The 13,411-nt window shown below is 48.8% G+C and overlaps 1 long non-coding RNA gene across 1 annotated transcript in view; it reads left to right on the top strand.

Moving 5' to 3' along the window:
* The first annotated feature begins 1,752 nt into the window (after nucleotides 1-1,752).
* The window catches only part of LOC149355777 (uncharacterized), a 104,003-nt gene continuing 92,344 nt past the window's right edge, over nucleotides 1,753-13,411 (top strand). The window contains exon 1 of the long non-coding RNA XR_016289753.1: nucleotides 1,753-1,855. This is a non-coding gene — a long non-coding RNA (uncharacterized LOC149355777). The remainder of the gene's footprint in view (nucleotides 1,856-13,411) is intronic.

Below are 13,411 nucleotides of genomic sequence, written 5' to 3' on the forward strand. Positions count from 1 at the left end.
TCGTGAATGAGCAAAGCAGCAAGCGATACTGCCGTGAGAACTCATGCATTTTTCAACCGCAGCGCAAGCAACAGGTCGTTAATTCACGCGTTTCTACCAGTGGTAATTGGTCGCAATCGCTGCAATTTCTGTGGATGCCGATACGGCTGAATACCCAATAAAAATACCAAAAATAAAATAAAAAGTAGGATACAAGCTTTTTCACAACGAAACCGAAACAGAAACTGGTTGTCACCGCCAGGTGGCTGCCGGTAGCTGTTTTTCTGTATAACCCTCATGGCGGTTCGAGTGCTGCGTCGCGTGCGTCGCGCTTCGGCGCTTGCTACAATTCGCTACTTGGATTGTGAGCCGTCGTGAACTGTGTTGTGGTTTGCGTGTGTTTCTTCTTGCACAAGGGTGCACAATCGCGCAGTGCTGTCGACGTAGAGTATTCGAGGGAAAGGGTCATTTTTCTGGTCTCTAACTTTTCAGTCTGTGCGCTTCTTTGTGTAGTCCAGGATGGGCGTCCAGGCACAAAGACGCGCGGGCAGTGTCGCGGTGGAAATGTTCCAAATAATGCCTGGAATATTTTTTTCGGTGTGACTACGTGGTAGAGTGTGCCGGCTACGTAGCACTCGTGCTGAACTCTCACTGGTTGGTGTAGTGCCCGTGACACGAAGGCGAACAGCGTTCTGCACGACTACGCAATCATCTGAAAAGGTAAGCAGTACTCGTGCATTATCCGAAGCATATAATGCTGGAACGGTGACCTGTCGTACTGCTGCAGTATTCGTGTTCAATGCTATAAAAAGCGTTTAAGGCGCTTTTTTTCTCGCCGCGGTGACTTGCTCTGCCAAGAATTGTCGCTGTCGGTACTTGTTTTGGCAAAGGGGATGCGACCGTGCGTGCGCTAGCTTTGCATGATTTTGGTATGCGCATGTTTGCGCGTTTTGTTTCTTGTTGAGCACAGATTGCTCCTCGTATATGCCTCGTTCTGCGCGTTTCTGCCCATGCTTGTTCACACCACCGCGCACGTTTCAAGGACCGGCACTTTGGCTGTGCGTAAAATGTATGATTGTCTTTCAAGATAGCGTTAGCACTTTGAGGGGGATTGAAACACTTTATTCGCCGCGGTTTTTGCTTGGCCCTAGACTGTTGAACCTTAGGTCGTGGGGTCGATCCTGATGGCAGTAGCCGCATTTCGATTTAGGTGAAATGAAAAAAAGAATGCCCCTGTGCTGTGCGATGTCAGCTCACGTTAAGAAATTCTAGGTGGTCTAAATTAATCCGGAACCCTCCAATATGATCAGTGCCCATTTTCCGCATCTGAATTCAAACCCCACTATAAAGAAAGCACTGTATCAGGTTGTAGTTGCCATCGAAAGTTAATTTCCGGCCGTCAGGATTTAATTTTTAAATCAGTATGTGAACACCTTTTTTTTATGATGCCGATAGCATTTCTGGCTACCCAGAGTATAAGATCTTGCATTTCGATCACTCTGCTTTGCTTGAAAATTGGTTTCTGAGGAAAAGAAGTGACGCAATAATTGTCTCAGTTATTACGATGTTTATCTACGCTTTCGAACACAGATTTGTTTTGCTCATAGCAAGATTCCTTTACTAGTGCTAGGGGAACTGATGCATTTTAAACAGGATAGTTTTCCTTTGTATTGAGGCGTATACTTGGGCAAGTATATTTTTCCTGATCTTTTTACATTCATGTGATATTCACTGTTGGACCGAGTTCGCATGCTTGTTTTTGTACTCCTGTCATAGTGATAATGGGAAATTGGTATCCGCAGGTGGCACATCTGTCTTCCAGTCCGAGTCAATGGCATGGATTTTGTGGCCACCAGATGAAGTCAAAAGCTGTGTTGTAAGTTGTTACTGCATTGTGCTTTGTTTTTGTGGTTACCATGAAATGTTCTCTTACTTTCATTGCTATTTTCCTTAATGCTACTGCTTGGAGCAGTTTGGATAGCTCTGGCCTGATATGTTTACATGTTTATATGAGTAATATTAGTTGGCTGTCAGAATGGGCCGGTTGCAGGCCATTTGAAGTTTTACATTCAATATTGCTCGTCTTTTAACCGTTGTATTCTGTACATGAAGTGCGAAATGTCTGCATGTTTTTGGCTGCATTATGTGATACTATTTGACTACGAATATTAACATTATGATGCATGTGTGTTAACTTAAATATGTGTTTTTATGCCACTCATCGCAGGTCGCAGATGTAAAAGAAAAAGTGCACACATGAGAACTGGTTTCATTACTGCTGCCTTGTTTTTGCTAAGCATGGAGAGCTGAGCTAATTGGTTCTGGGTAGAATTATCAGACATCATTCCAGTGTACAAAAACACATGAACGAAGAGAGTAGACTCCATGGACCCCAGACTTCAACTGAGGTTGATTCCACAACATGAGCTTTTTACATGCAAAGTGGCACTAGTGACCCCTGTGGCTGAAAAGTGTTTCCTCGACCAGGTAACAATTATTCAAGGTTGCAAAAACAAAAACATAGGCGTAAGGTTAGCTTGTCACTCATGTTGAATGCATTGGCGTGACTAAACATTGCCTACCTGGCTGACCCAACACGCATTTGCGTTGAGATAATCTATTTCTTTTTCTGCCTGCCTGCTCCAGTCGCCTTACTTCGGCATTGACGCTGTCACGACTCTGTGACAGCATCAATGCGCAAGTAAGGAGACTGGAGCAGGCAGTTTTCACAGTAGAAATTGCAGCCTTAGTGGTAGAAAGCCAGGTTCGAGATATGAAGTGTGCTGGGCAGCGCAAGCCGGAAGACAACGCACATTCGCAACAGTGACCTGTCATTGTGCCCTATTGCCATCAGGTGTCACACTGCCTCAAGAAGGCCAGTGACAAACGATGTACATGTCGTATTTTCAGCTTGGGAAAGCTGGGATGCATGTGCCACCTGATAAATGACGTTACGAAAAAGCCTGCCTACAAAACTAAGCACACCAAACCCCTCGTTAAACATGAGGTTGAAATGGTGTACAGCATCCTGCTTGCCTGTGGCAAACATTACGTTAGACAGACGAGGCTTGCATCAATGAACGCTTGCTTGAACATCGCAGGACAGCTGATTCATTAAGTGGCAGAGGTCATTTAGCTGAGCACATTCGCCTTTGCTCGCACAAGCGAGCATGCAAGGCGTTTTTGAAAGAAACACATGCCTTGTGCAAGTTTAGCACTTGAAAGGGCTGGGAAATTTTTAAAGCCTTTTGTATCTCTGCTGAAAAAGAGAATTACGTCAGCAGCCCTTCTGCAGCGCTCCAGAAAAAGAAATGGATTACCTGGAGGCAAATATGTTTGTTGGGTCAGCCAGGTAGGTGATGCATAGGCGTGCCGATGTGTTGAATGTGAGTGGCAAGATACCTTTGACCCTATGTTTTTTTGTGTTTTGGTTTTTGCCGTCCTGAATAATTGTTATCTAGTCGCGGAAATAATTTTCAGCCCCAGGGATCACTAGTACCCCTTTGCACATAAAAAGCCTGTGTTGTGGAATAAACCTCAATTGAAATATGGTGTCCATGGAGTCTACTCTCTTCATCCGTGTGATTTTGTGTGCCGGAATGATGTCTCATAATTCTCCCTTGTTTTCAGTGAATAAGGAGGGCTTCAGGTGTCTCTTTTTTGTATGTGATGGTTATAACAAAGTCGCTACCCATAAACTGTCATTTTGGGCTTAATTGAAGGATCCTTGGGAATTTGTTTGACAGCATATTCCGTGGGCACTTTCTTGAGAAAAATCAGTTATTTGTTACCCATTTCACTGCATTAACCATTGCTTCTCATCATGTCTCGAAAGTCATTGATAAGCCCAAGCTTTCGAGTACCTGAGGGCTGTGTGAGAAGCCTTCTGACATACTTTAAACTACTGAGGATATCTGGAGACAGATTTTACCAATAACTGTTAGCCAATCCAAACCTCTTGGTTATATCCCTGAAAACCTGAAGCTGACCTGTCAATAATTAAGGCTGGAAACCGTTCTGATCCCCAAACTGTTCTCCTATTTTATTGATGTGCATTTTGCATGAACTGTTAGAGCACGAAATGAGTCCGCATATTACTTGCCACCATAATTCAAACTAATATTTCTAAACCAGTCATCACGGCTCCCATTCTCTTTACTCATGTGCAATCCAACTTTTTGAATTCGCAACAGATTTTCACCCAAATTTAGATTCTTTATTTTAGGCAAGTGTCATCGACTTGAATTTCTCCAAAGCTTTTCATGTTTGTCATTATAACCTTTTAGCTACACTGTCATGCTTGAGCCTTCATTCTTTGATATTAGTGTAGATTCATTGCTTCCTGTTATACGGCTGGCTTTAAAAAACTATTGTACTTCTTGTCTTATGAAGCCCAGCATATCAATATGCAAAATTATAAGGCGTCCCTCATCCTGAGTCACTTTGGGATGTTAAACCCCCATAAACCAAACCAAGCACATTACTAAAGTACATTAATATTAGCCATTCAATAACAGTCTTTGTCTTTATGTCCCAACCTTGACTTTATGACTGCATTATTCAGAAGGATGCCCCAACTATCTCAGCTACTCTGACTGTATTGACTTTTGCAAGACGGATGAATGGGCTTGTTTGTAATTCATCGTGTCAAAACAGCGCAAAGAAGAGAAAGATGAGGAAGGAATGCGACGGTGCGAGTGCTGACTTTCAAGAAGGTTTATTGGAAAGCACATCAAAATATATACGTAGTGGCCTAAAAAAAGAATGAAGAAAGGGCGCCTTGTAACATTCACTTTGGATCTGTCAAAAACAAAACGAAAGTTGAATATGAAGCATTTAAGAGCATGAACTCTTTCTTAGGGAGCGATAAAGAAGGTGTGTTAACACATTGATTGCGTTTTTTCTACAATTTCAGTGGCCTCGATCATCTCATGCACAAACTTTTCTGTGTCTGTCTAGCACAATGCAGCACGTGAATTCCGCCTCACTGCAATCAGGATGTGGCAAACGGTCGCAGTCGCGAGAGTGAAACATCAGATTCCCCCTGCTAGCTTTGTTCACATCGTAACGGTGGTCTTTTGACCTCTCATTGGCACCTCTGCTAGTTTCTTGCTGAAGTTGATACATTAGCCAGATGGTTCAACTTTACATTATTACATAGTTTCTTGGCTCTCGACATTGCTATTAACAAATCAGCTGCCGTTTGACACTTGAACTCAGAATTAACTGCCTCCGTTGCCTTGGACAGAAAGACGCCTTTAGACATGACCACACTTTATCAGCAGTTGAATGCGATAGGGCCCACCGTCTTAAACCCGTTACAGTTCAGCCTGCGGGCAAGTTCCTGGCATGGTTCAAACCACGACACCCCATCAACCAACGCCCCCTGAAACACACCTGTCACGCTCAGGTCTAGGCACAGGAATGCAAGACGTCAAAGTATGGCAAACAGGTCCAGAATAGTCCTCTTCGAAGGAACAATGACAGATTTTGGCCTGTAGATGCTTCAAGCAGCAGACGAGGCAGCAACTCAGCGTCGACATTGTGCACCTTGTTTTCAGACACTCGTGCCTTGGCTTCTCTGCTCCGGGCTAGTGAGCGCAAAGTGCCTGCAAAGTGGCATTCCAGATGGCTTTCACCTGGTCAACGGTGCGTTACACCGTCAACCAGCCACTTCCTGGCTTGTTTTCAGGCACAAGAGTTTGACAACAAGGTGCACACCTTCAGCTTTGAGTCGCTGCCTCGTCTGGTCCCTGAAGTGCTTATGGACCAAAATTTTCCGTTCCTCCGAAGAGAAATATTGTGAAGATGCTTGCCAAGGTTTGACGAGTTGCCTTTTCTACGCCCAGACCTGAGTGTGACAGGTGTGTTTTGGGGTGTGTTGATGCAGTGGCACGGTTTGAACCCTCTTTAGGAACTTGCCCACAGGCCGAACTGTGTCGTGTTTAAGAGGGTGGGCCCTCTTGCTTTCAACTGCTGATAAACGGTGGTTTTGTGGTCGTATCGAAAGGCGCCTTTCAGTCCAAGGCCACAGATGCAGTGTATTCTGAATTTGAGTGCCACTTACTATCTGATTTGTTAAAAGTAAAGTCCAGTGCCAAGAAACATTAGCAATCTCGAGTTTAACCATCAGGCTAATGCCATCAACTTCAGTAAGAAAAATTGTCTAGCTATCTTCTTTACCGCAAAGACCCATAAAGGTGACTGCTCCTTGATGGTTGTAGTTTAAGAGAATGGAACTTGTCAGAAACAAATCGCCTTCTCTTTGCGACATAAAATTAAGTTGCTGAGCATTGATGACTCTTCTCGTGTAAGATCTGCAGAGAAAGTGACGCAGTTTCTACACAATAACTCTCGCACCAGTTTCATGGGGTGCTATGTTGACATCAAGGATTTATATTACGCCATCCCTCAATCAGGATCAATAATGTGTTGAAGAATTCATTAACCTAAATGGAGCAGTGACATTCCAAACGTCTCAGGCGTTTTGGTGAATAATTTTGTCGCACTTTTAAGCTCATACCTTCAGTCCACCTTTATTACATTTCAGAATAGCTTGTTTTTGCAAAAAAAAACTATTAGCGCCGCTGTTACGTGGCTTATTGCAGGATCTCCAATCCTGACGAAGCATTGTCTAAGGTGAGAGAGGAGTTCAGTCAAAGCCTCGGTCCACTTTGAATCACCACTGAAATTATAGAGGATATGTCATTACATTTATTGGATCTTAATCTTGGGTGGCTACACTTGTTGGGCTTACGAGCCAAGGGAAACCAAGCTACTTTCACCATTTTCTTCGGTTCAGTCTAAGCTGGTCACGAGGTGTCACTAACCTTTGCTTCAAAAATTCCTTAATGAAATCCTGTTTGATTGCCATGACATCCAGTTTTGCCCAGCTCATATGCCGTTTGTCCTTTACTGGATATTCAGAACCTTTGTCAGTGTCTTTAGCCGATTGCTTTAAGCTGAAGTTGAAACATTCTTTTTGTGCCCCCGTCGAGACTGTAACTCCCAAAAGGAAGTTTGTATTGTAAGGAAGAGAGTTGGAGTTCGATGCCCCAGCAGCTAGCGCCGACGAAGGCGAGGAAGAAGATAGGCGAAGCCGACGAAGTTCGGGTTTTGCGCTTGCGAACGCTGGCCTGCTGAGCGGCACCACTGGGACAAGAACTGTGCCCGTCCATGCTAACTGTGCGAGTTTCCACATTACACTTGGTGGAGGTGCTGCTTGTTCTCCCCGTGGACCTACGCCACGATGCCCAGGCTACAAGGCTCTACCACGACGTCCGACACCTCGGTCCAACTTGGCCAGCCTGTCCTCTGTTCTGGTGCCGTCCGTCAGCGCGACCCGGCGATCTTCAGCGGCACTGATGACACTGACGTAGAAGATTGGCTCGCCTCCTACGAACGCGTGAGCGCATACAACAAATAGGATGACGTCGTTAAGCTGACGAACGTCATCTTCTACTTGATCGACGTCGCCAACTTATGGTTCCGCAACCACGAGGCGGATTTTACTACCTGGGCGGCTCTTAAAAGCAGCCTGACTGACGATTTCGGCCGCCCCGCTGTCCGAAAACTTCGCGCTGAACAACGGCTGCGCAGTCGTGCCCAACAGAACGGCGAGAACTTCACAAGTTATATCGAGGACGTCGTTGATTTGTGTAAGCGGCTCAATCCATCTATGAGCGAGGCTGACAAAATCCGACACATTCTGAAAGGGATTGAGGACGATGCGTTTCAAATGTTGGTGTCTAAAGACCCCCAAACCATCTCCGACGTCGTGTCTTTGTGCCAGAGCTACGACGAGCTCCGCAAACAGCGACATGTCACCCGCCGTACCACTTGCTCGGACGCCACCATTTCGAGCTTGGAAGCAGGCAGTCCTGCCCACGATCAGCCGACACTTCTTGAGCACATCAAGCAGTTTGCGCGGGAGGAGGTGGCTCGTCAATTATCGCTGGTTACCTCCCAACTCGCCCCTTCGCCATCGCTGTCGCCTTCAATTCAGCGTGTCATCCAGGAGCAGGTAGCTGAGGTCCTGCCGCCCACTAATCCACCCCCTCTCGTCACTGCACCGCTGACATATGCGGAAGCACTCATCCGGCCACGACCTCAGCCGGTTGTTCCCACTTATGCGCCACCTGTCAACGTGTACCCTCAGCAGCAGCTCGCCCCTGCGCTGCCACGCACTCACCATCCTTTGACTCGCACCGGTCCCCGCCCTATCCATCCGTGGCGCACCCCAGATAACCGGCCGATATGCTACGCCTGCGGTCTCGCTGGTCATGTGGCCCGCTGGTGCCGCACGCGCGGCTCCGGTCCTTACGACTACGGGCGCTCGCCAACGTACGACGCTCCATTGCCCTCCGTCCCTGTCTCTTCTCCTCTGCCGCCTCCGAATCCCTCTCTGCCTCGCTCCGACTCCTATAACCGAAGCCATAGGTCACCGTCTCCTCGACGCCGTTCGCCCTCTCCTATGCGCCGCCGGTCCCCACCACTTCAAGCGGAAAACTAGGCGCCGCAGTTCCGGAGGCAAGAACTGCGCCGTCAACGACCGTCTCAAGCCCTATCGCCGCTCCTATGAACGTTATTGAAGTGATCGTTGAAGGTCTTCCTGTTGACGCGCTTATTGACACTGGTGCTGCCGTGTCCATCATTAGCCGCAACTTGTGCCGCAAATTAAAAAAAGTGATGACGCCGCTTTCTGACCTTTCGCTTCGGACCGCCAGCGCTGACCCCATTCGCACTCTCGCAGCGTGCACTGCCCGCCTCGTCATTCAAGGTCTCTCCTACACCATTGAGTTCTTCGCTCTCGCCCGCTCCTCTCATGACATCATCCTCGGGTGGGACTTTCTGTCCGCGCATCGCGCCATCATTGACTGTGCACGTGCTCAAATTGATTTGTCGCCGCTGTGTGATGCTCTTGTGGACGCCTCCCCTGTTACCGCCGCGCCTATTCTCGCCGCTGACGACGTCGACTTGCCAGCTTTCTCTTCTGCTCTTGTGCCGCTGACCTGTGCTGCCCTCTCTGACGATACTGTTCTTTATTCACCCTCTACTCTTTGTGCGCACCGCAAGTCTGTTTTGCTCCCTCATGCCGTGCTCACCCTTTCTGGTGGTTGTGGCGCTCTGTACGTCGCGAACCCGTTGCCTTTCCCCACCACTTTACATCGGGGAGAATCGCTTGGCACAGTTGATGTCATCGATCTCGACGACGCTTCTCCTGTCCTTGATGACCCTGACACCCATGACATCAACGCCCTCACCCCTCCCGCCGACGTCGCCGACCCGTCCTCCCCGGATATGTTTTCCCATTCTGTCGATGCCGCTCTACCACGTCACCAACGCGCCCAGCTCATCGCTTTGCTGCAGCGGTTCCGCACATCCTTCGACTCTCCTCAAGCACCGTTGGGTGGTGCAACCGCGGTTCGCCACCATATCGACACTGGCACCCATGGACCTTTGCGCCAACGCCCCTATCGCGTCTCCTCCGCCGAGCGCCGCATCATTGATGAACAGGTGACCGACATGCTGAACCGCGGCGTGCTCCAGCCCTCTCACAGCCCGTGGGCTTCTCCAGTCGTGCTCGTCAAGAAAAAGGACGGCTCCAGTCGATTCTGCGTAGACTACCGCCGGCTAAACAAAATTACTCGGAAGGACGTCTACCCACTGCCTCGTATAGATGACGCGCTGGATTGCCTGCAGGGAGCGGAGTACTTTTCTTCGTTGGATCTGCGCTCTGGGTACTGGCAGGTGCCGATGGCCGACGTCGATCGCCCGAAAACAGCTTTTATCAGCCTGATGGGCTGTATGAATTTAATGTGATGCCCTTCGGTCTGTGCAATGCGCCTGCCACTTTTGAGCGTATGATGGACAACATCCTCCGTGGGCTTAAATGGCAGACATGCCTCTGCTACTTGGACGATGTTGTCATCTTCTCCCAGAATTTTCCGTCTCATTTTCTTCGCCTGGAGAGTGTTCTTCGCTGCCTCAGTGACGCTGGCCTGCAGCTGAACTTGAAAAAGTGTCGCTTCGGCGCTTGACAGCTGACTATCCTAGGCCACGTCGTGTCCAAGGATAGTCAGCCAAGCTCCCGGACCCTGCCAAGCTCCGTGCAGTTGCTGATTTCCCGAAGCCCACATCCCTGAAAGAACTCAGAAGCTTTCTTGGCCTTTGTTCTTACTTTCGCCGGTTCGTCAAGAATTTTGCTGCCGTTATCGCCCCGCTGACGCAACTTCTCGCTGGTAGCCACGACCTGTCGGCTTGGTCCCCTGCATGTGACGAAGCTTTTGCAACACTGCGCCAGCTCCTCACCTCTCCTCCGATCTTGCGCCATTTCGACCCTTCCGCGCCTACAGAACTGCACACAGACGCCAGCGGCATTGGTCTCGGTGCCGTTCTAGCTCAGCGGAAACCTGGCTTCAATGAGTACGTCGTTGCCTACGCCAGCCGTGCGCTCACAAAAGCGGAGACTAACTATTCCGTCACAGAAAAAGAATGTTTGGCGATTATTTGGGCGATCGCAAAATTTCGTCCTTACTTATATGGGCGCCCGTTCGATGTCATTACCGATCACCATGCCCTTTGTTGGCTGTCGTCACTCAAAGATCCATCTGGCCGCATCGCTCGTTGGGCTCTGCGTTTACAAGATTACGACATTCGGGTCATTTATCGTTCCGGTCGTAAACACTCCGACGCCGACGCTCTCTCGCGCTCCCCTGTGACCTCTGAGCCTGACCCGCCATCTATTTCCGGCCTGACACCTTCTCTTGACACTATTGATATGGCTTCTGAGCAGCGCAAGGATCCTTGGATTACTTCTCTTCTGGATTTCTTAGACAACCGATCAGCCCGCCTCCCTTCTCGAGCGCTCCGTCGTCAAGCTCATCACTTTGTCGTGCGTGACCAGCTGCTGTACCGTCGGAATTACCTCCCCGACAGTCGCAAATGGCTGCTCGTGATCCCCAGGCATCTCCGCTCCGCCATTTGTGCCAGTTATCACGACGACACGCAATGTGCTCCTGCCGGTGTGCTGAAAACTTTTACCCGCCTGCGTCTTCGGTATTATTGGCGGGGTATGTACCGTTTTGTCCGCCAGTACATACGCTCTTGTCAGGAATGTCAGCGCCGCAAAAACCCGCCACCGCACTCACCTGCTCCTCTGCAACCGTTACCGTGTCCGGCCCGACCATTCGACCGTGTTGGAATCGACCTTTATGGCCCTCTTCCCAGCACTGCCGCCGGGAACCGCTGGATCATCGTCGCCATTGATCATCTCACGCGCTATGCGGAAACTGCCCCGTTGCCAGCTGCGACGGCCTCTGACGTAGCCGGTTTCATACTACAGAATATCATTCTTCGTCACGGTGCGCCTCAGGAATTGCTCAGCGATCGGGGTCGCGTCTTCTTGTCCGGCGTAGTGGAAGCCCTTCTTCGGGAGTGTCATATCGTTCATCGCACGACGGCTTCGTACCATCCACAGACGAACGGCATGACCGAACGCTTTAACCGGACCCTCGGCGACATGATGGCCAAGTACGTTTCTACCGATCACTCCAACTGGGACCGCGTTCTACCTTTCGTTACATACGCTTACAACTCTGCAACGCAAGCCACTACTGGTTTTTCCCCGTATTTTCTTCTCTACGGACGCGAGCCTTCCTCCATCATGGACACCATACTCCCTTACCGCCCCGATTCGTCCGACTTTACAACCGTCTCTGAAGCCGCTGCGCATGCCGAAGAATGCCGTCAACTCGCCCGTTCCTTTACTTCTCACGATCAGCACCGTCAGAAAAGCGCCCGCGCCGCTTCTTCCGGTCTGCCGCCGTCATATCTGCCTGAATCCTTCGTTTGGCTGTGGGTGCCCTCCTCCAGCCCCGGACAGTCTACAAAACTGCTGAGCAAATACCAGGGCCCCTATCGCGTTATTCAGCAGGTCTCCCCAGTTAATTATCTGGTCGAGCCCATCACGCCTTCGTCTGACCATCGCCGCCGCGGTCGTGAAATTGTGCACTTAGACCGCCGGAAGCCCTACTACGACCCAGCCATCGTCTCGTGCCCTTAGGCCGCCAGGATGGCGCCTCTTCACCCCGGGGGTATTGTAAGGAAGAGAGTTGGAGTTCGATGCCCAAGCAGCTAGCGCCGACGAAGGCGAGGAAGAAGATAGGCGAAGCCGACGAAGTTCGGGTTTTGCGCTTGCGAACGCTGGCCTGCTGAGCGGCACCACTGGGACAAGAACTGTGCCCGTCCACGCTAACTGTGCGAGTTTCCACATTACAGTATGTACCTGTTCCCTACATCCACAATTGGTCGCACCGGTTAAATAGGCAGTCGAGTTGGCGTTGATATTGTTTTTCTAAACCTATGAAGTTTCAGTACCTGTAGTCAACCGAGATTATCCATCAGAGTCTCTTCGCGCACTGCAAAGAAGACATAGTGTGTTCGAACGTCTTGAAATGCGGCTATGTTTACACTGGGAAAGCAGGCAAGTGTGTCACTGAGAGGTTTAAAAGACCACCACGACGATGTGAACAAAGCTTGCGGGAGAACTTTGATGATTCACTGTCGCAATTGCAATTGTTTGCCAGATCCTAAACGCTGTGAACCGGAATTCATGTTCTGCATTTTGCCTGACAGACACAGAAAAGTTTGTGCGTGAGATAATCGAGGCCGCTGAAATTTAAAAAAAAACCGCAATCACTGTGTTAGCACACCTTCTTTATCGCTTCCTAAGGAAGAGTTCATGCTCTTAAATGCTTCTTTGTCAGTTTTTGTTTTGTTTTCAACTCATGCAATGTGGTTGACACAAGGTGCCCTTTGTTCGTTGTTTTTTTAGGCCACAGTGTATATATTTTGACGTGATTTCCAATACACATTGGCGACAGTCAGCACTCATGCCATCGTATTTATTCCTTCGTTGTCCTTGTCTTGTCTGCATTGTTTTGTCACAACGTATTGACCTCCTTTCCCACCTCTAGGGTTAATGGTATGGAGAAACCTTAACCAGATGCAGCCCCACATACTTGGAGCATGTCACGATACATGCTGCTGGCACCACAAGGGCACTCGGGTTTATCAGGAGATGTCATGATCTGTCTGCTCTTGCCGTGCTGCGCAGTTTATGCAGAAATATTTTATTGATTCCAAACTGAAGTATTCCCTAGCTCTTTCAATTTTGCACCAAACTGTTTGAAGCTACGCCACCAACTCCCTTTAATCCAACAGCGACACTTGGTACAGCATATGTGTAATCAGTCATCTCATTTTACCACCAGAGATCACTGCTTAAAAGGGGAAATCGCTCGTTTAGGTGTGTTTCATATACTCTACAATACTTTTCCACAACTTATTGTTAAATGTTGCTGCCCCGCTTCAGACCAGGATGCCATCACCACTAAATCAAGAAATTTTTCCTGTTCCCATTGAAGAATAA

Source organism: Amblyomma mixtum, chromosome 3 (assembly GCF_055824585.1).
Source record: "Amblyomma mixtum isolate Tamu chromosome 3, ASM5582458v1, whole genome shotgun sequence".
Classification (NCBI taxonomy): domain Eukaryota; kingdom Metazoa; phylum Arthropoda; class Arachnida; order Ixodida; family Ixodidae; genus Amblyomma; species Amblyomma mixtum.